Source organism: Triticum dicoccoides, chromosome 4B (assembly GCF_002162155.2).
Source record: "Triticum dicoccoides isolate Atlit2015 ecotype Zavitan chromosome 4B, WEW_v2.0, whole genome shotgun sequence".
NCBI classification, from domain to species: domain Eukaryota; kingdom Viridiplantae; phylum Streptophyta; class Magnoliopsida; order Poales; family Poaceae; genus Triticum; species Triticum dicoccoides.
In genome coordinates this window covers 631,366,414-631,372,402 of record NC_041387.1, presented here as the reverse complement: position 1 = coordinate 631,372,402, position 5,989 = coordinate 631,366,414, and positions in this window count along the sequence as shown.

The following is a 5,989-nucleotide window of genomic DNA, read 5'->3' as shown; positions in this document are numbered from 1 at the left end:
GATACACAGTAGTTGTACTAGGGCACGTACTATCTAAAATAAAGTGATTTCTTAGGTGGACGCAAGCTTTTGAGCTTGGCTATGTATCTCATTTGCGAGTTTTGGTTGTTAGAAACTATTATATTATATGCTTCTTTTAATCTATCATGTCGAGGTTCGGGTTCATCCATGTAATGCGAACATATTCTTCTTTGAGGCTCGACAACTGTGATAGTGTTAACAAATAGGAGACGTTATAAATGTAATCGAAGTCCTGAGGGGTTTTTTCGAGGAACCAATAGGAGCACCGCCTTTACATTTAGACAAAATAGACATATTTATAGGAGAGTGACTCACCTTTGAAGGAAATTAATCAGAAATACAAGCTTGAAACACATAGGTCAACTACTCCCTCCATTCCTAAATATAAGTCTTTGTAGGGATTCCACTAGGTGGACTACATACGGAGCCAAATGAATGAATCTACACTTAAAATGCATCTATATACATCCGTCTGTGGTTCATAGTGGAATCTCTACAAAGACTTATATTTAGGAACAGAGGGAGTATGTATCAAATACCCTCACTCGCTTAGGAAGTCCCGTAGGACATCTCCCTCTGTTTGATACCCTCCATGGCTAGCATGGTCGCCTTGATGTAGGTCATACGAGTTTCATTGAAGATGTGATGGTTCCGCCCCTTCGAGATGTTCGACAACGTGCAGAGAAGATGTCGCACATGAATGGAAGCCTAGGGAAGCATCCCTTCACTAGGCTGAAACACTTGGGTGAGACCCTTCACCACCTCCCGAGAAATTCTCTCTCTGTCAATCTAGGACACAGTTAGGCTACCGTGATGGAGAAAGGGTTGTCCATGCATAGGTGCGGTGCCCGTTTTGGGGGCACTGAGACAGAGTTGACACATTGGGTCATGTGGCGAACCATGAACCACCGGCATACTAGGGCGGCGCGTGCTGCTTGGGCCATTCGGCGACGGAAGCGCAGGCGGTGCCGTCGTCCTCACTGACCCGACCTTGCGGGGGCGGGTTATGGGCCCTGGCGGTGGACGACTCGGGCGATGAAGGTGAGGAAGTTGTGGCGGGGGAGTGGAAACCGGCGCCGTCGGGGCCTCTGGTGTGCGATTTTGTGGCTTTCGCGGTGCGACCGCAGGGGCGTGGTTAGGGCCATGGCTGGAGTTTTGCCCCGGGGGTCGGGGTCCCAGATCGGTGGCGTCTCGCGTTTGGAGTTTGTCCTCTCCTGGGAGCGGCAACACGGCGGTGATGGCGGCGGGAGCGATCCTTTGTGCCCTGCGGCGGCGCTATTGCCTCCCTTGTCGTCGTCAGGACAGAGCAAGGAGTGGCCCTGCCTGCCATCACCGATGCGGCGGCTGGCAGCGGCGGCGGCAGCGCCGGAGGGTCGGAGCGCGTCGAAGGAGGAGCTGGTCCAGGCCTTGAGGGCTGACGTGGCGGCCGTGGGTGCGGTTAGTGGTCCACGGGCCATGGGTGGGCCTGGGGCTGCACTGGCAGAACTGCAGGGGCTGTGTGTGGCCCAGTCGAGGGGGAAGGCCCAGGTGTCGGTGGGGGTCAGTGAAGTGGGTTCGGCTCGGCCCGGCCCAGCTCTACAGGCCCAGGCGGCACGGCCTGCCCCTGGCTATATATGGCTACGTCGCGGGGTGCTGGATCCTTGTTTAGGGTTTCTAGCCACCGCTTGGGAGGTGCGGCGCTTCGGTCATTTCGCCCGCACTCTCCATATCTTGCCCCCTCCTCCCCCCTCTTGGTCTCCTTTGCGACGGCGGTGATGGGTGATTGGCAGGCGGACAAGAGGCCCATGGAGGCGCCGGAGCTGGATGCTAAGAGAAGAAGGGAGCGGGAGATGCGCGACAAGGCCAAGGCGTCTGCTCGGGACCGTCAGGGGTACCGCGACGAGCGTGCGCCGCACGGCTACGCTTTGGAGCAGGCGGGGCACGAGGGGGATTGGGGTCCTCCTCCCCCTTGGTGGATCCAGCAGTAGGAGAAGAAGCGTAAGAAGAAGGCGCAGCAGCGCTGCCGCGATCTGGAGCGCAAATCCATGGAGCTGCCCAACTCTGGTGGGGGACATGGGGATCCCCTCACCAAAAAGCCTCGGCCGAGCTCATCGGTGATGGCGATGGCGCTTCCTTCCTCTTCCAAGGGCACGGCGGGGGAGCCTATACCTGTGGAAGATGCGCCGGAGGCGGGTGTGGAATGTTTCACGTGCGGCCATTGGGATCATTTTCAGTCCAAATGCACCTTCAAGCCGCTATGCGTGCTCTGCAAAGAGGAGGGCCACACTTCGGCGGCCTGTCCTTCCAGTGGTCGCTCCCTCAACCTCCAGATCATGGGGAGCGCAATCACTGGGGAGGGTTTCTTCTTCCTCCAGTTCGACGATGATGCGGAGGAGGAGGTGCCTGTGGATGAGTGGATCGCGAATTCGGCCATCCTCTCGGCAGAGCCCAGCAAGCTGTCCCTCCGCATTCTGCGGCAGGAGCTCAAGCTCATCGTCGCGGGGGATTGGGATTGGCAAGTGACTCAGGTGGGTGACAATGACTACCATGTGGTGTTTCCTTCGGCTGGTCTCTTACACATGGCCAAATCAAGTGGCAAGCTCTTCCTGCTCCGCAACAACATCACGGCTAGGGTGCGAGACATGCTGCATGAAGTGATTCAGCCCATGGTGATGCCCGAGGCTTGGGTGCGGCTTCACGGTGTCCTGAAGAAACACCGCAGGGAAGATAGGATCAAAGAAGGGTTCAAGATGTTGGGTCGACCTATAGTGGTGGATGAACTCTCTCTCATCAGGTTGGGGCCTGTGAGGATGAAATTGGCCTGCAAAAATCCAAACAAATTCAATGGGGTGGTGGAAGTTTGGTTTAACCACGAGGGTTATCAAATCAAAGTGGAGGTCGAGAGGCTGCCCAAACGTGGGAGCGATGGTGGCGCTCTGAGGCTGGGACCTACTGAACCTCGCCCCCCCCAACGTCGGTGACAAACCTGAGCAGTTGGGACAGCAGGGAGACAACAACAAGCAAGTGGCTAGCAGTCCTGGTATGGGCAAAGTTGTGGCAGGAGGGAGCAATGCAACAGATTCGAAGGGCGACGTGCAGATGGCTAATCAGGAAGAGGAGCTTGAAGACAGTATCCAGGACACCTCGATTGACATTGAGACTTGGGACAAGTTTGGTGCTTTGAGCGGGGGGGACACGGATCGTGGCGATGCAGGACACTGCGGTTAGTGTGCCCCCGTTAGCCCGCACTTTGGCTGGTGCTTTTAATGAGTATGGTTCAAATTTGGAGTTGTTGGTGCCTTCTCTGCTCTCTGACCCAATGCTGCTGGAGACTCCATGGGCCCAGGTGATCTCGTCACCGACCGCGCTGGGGGCCGACTCTGGATGTGTTCTGAAAAAAGGGGCTGGTGCGACCCCTGCGACCGGTCGCCGGGGCTTGAGTGTGTCGGGCAGACAGCCTAAAAAGATGGCAGGCAGGAAACCTACAGCCAAGGTGGTGGCATCAAAGAAGGTGGTGCCTTCTATGGGGTTGGGCGTGGAGCTGGGTGCGGAGCTGATGGCGGCGGGGGCTACGGTCAAGGCCAAGAGATCTAGGGCGACCCCGGTAGAGCCGCGGGCGCCCAATGTGCGGTCCAAGGCCAAGCTAGGCGGCATGTCTTCCATGGAGAGCGCCAAGCTCCGCCTTGCCGACAAGAACCTGGAGACCTCAGGTAATCCTCTACCTTCCTTTCGAATTCTCAATGCTTTCTCCGACGACCACTTGGTTTCGATCTTAAGTGATAGTGGTGTAGCGGTTTCGGCCAGTAGTGTTGATGTTATTTCTTTGGTCCGCGCGTGGGAAGAGGGCCATGTCATGTTGGCTGAGGCGGCAACCAAGTGTGCTGCTAATGCCGAAGAGGGACTGGCAACAGCAGGGAAGGTTGCCAATCCCGTGCCCGAAAAGGAGACAGAGGAGAGGGATGCCTCTGTTTTTCCTTCTTTCAGCCGTGCCCCGGCTCGGAAACGCATGGCTAAGGCGGTGAGCTCGCGAGGAGTTCACCTCAGGAACCACATTATCTAATGCGGTACCTGTTTTGAAACATCCGCGACTGCGGACACCCGGGGCGTCGTACGCAGCTGCGCGAATATATGGCTAAGGAGCGCATTGACGTTGTAGTTTTACAAGAAACGATCAAAACAGATTTCTCTTTCAGGGACCTTGCTTCGTTAGATCCTTTACAATGTTTTGACCGGCAATGGGTGCCGTCCTCCAGGCTATCATGGGGTCTTTTATTGGGCTGTAATCGGTATATCTGTGGTGTATTGGCGTGGGACCGGGGTGTGTTTTCATTGTGGCAACTATCAAGCACTGTGTCTCAGATCGTTCTTCGGTAGTGATGTTAGTTTACGGCCCGGCTGACCACTCCCGTTCAGTGGATTTTTGGCTGAGCTGCTTAGTTTTGTAGGGACTAAACAAGCGCTCCTCCTTTCTCTTAGTTTTGTAGGTTCACCTGGTCTAACAAATAACTGCGCCCAGTGCGGAGTGTGCTAGACAGGGTGTTCTTCACCCCGAAGTGGGAAGCGTTCTTCCATCTCTGCTCTCTGGTGGCGGAGACGCGTATAGGTTCGGACCACCTCCCCCTCATCTTTTCCTCTAGTGATGATTCGTTGCGGAGAAATAGGCGTTTCTATTTTGAAACGGCATGGTTTGAAGTCGAGGGTTTTGCACTTTTGGTTCGGGAGCGTTGGGCGTCTATCTCGACACAACTCAGACCCCCAATGGGGGCCTGCTGAATTTTGGACAGTGGCGGTTGTGGCCCTGTGCTCTTTCCTCCGGGGCTGGGGGCAATCAAGGTAGTGAGGCCAAGAAGGAGAGGGCTAGGTTGGTAGAGGAGATAGCAGCGTTGCATGCTCAAGTTGACTCTAGTCCGATGGCTGAAAGTGAGTGGGAACTTTGATATTCCCTTGAAAACCAAGTCTTAGCCATCTTGCGTGTTGAAGAAGAATACTGGCGTCGTAGGGGCGGTTCAAGTGGGTGACCAAAGGTGATGTGAATACGAGTTACTTTCATGCGTTCGCCAATGCCGGAAAAAGAAAAGTCCTATCCTTCTCCTTAATTTGGAGGACGGGCTCCTGCTGACTCAGGCGGAAATTGTTAGACACATTTACGATTTCTTTATTGGCCTATTGGGTACGGCCGAGGATAAGGTTGTGGTCCTTCAGGAAGGTTTTTGGGGGCAGGTTGATAGGGTTTCCCAAGTGGAAAATGACGGGCTTGCCCTAGCCTTTCTCCCCGAAGAGATCGATCAGGCTCTGGCTGACATGAAGACTGACACGGCTCCTGGGCCTGACGGCTGGCCGGTTGCTTTGTTTAAAGAAAATTGGCCATGCTTTAAACACGTCTTCTATGACTTAGGTAACGGGTTTGCTCTAGGCTCGATTGATTTGGCTCTCATCAACTACGGTGCTATTAGCCTCATTCCTAAAGTGAAAGGCGCGGACAATATTCGACAATTTAGGCCTATCACTTTGATCAACATGGCCTTCAAGTTGTGCGCAAAAGCTTATGCTTCGCGTCTAGCATCGGTAGCTCAACGTGTTATCCTGAGAAGCCAAACTGCTTTTCTGAAAGGCCGCAACATCCTAGAAGGCCCCATTGCGTTACGTGAAATTGTCCACAAGTTTAAGCGTACTAAGAGGAAAGGGATCGTGCTAAAACTGGACTTTGAAAAAGCATATGATCGAGTAAACTGGGAGTTTATTCGAGAAGCCCTCCTCAAAAAGGGTTTTGAGGCGGGTTTTGTGCACTGCATCATGCATCTTATTTCATGCGGGCAAACAGCGGTCACAATTAACGGGAAAATGGGGAAAATTTTCCAGAACAAAAGGGGACTCCGACAAGGGGACCCCGGCTCGCCACTAATTTTCAACTTCGTGGCGGATGTTTTTGCGGCGATGATCGACAAAGCCAGGGCGGCTGGTCACATCAAAGGTGTCATGGCCCACCTTA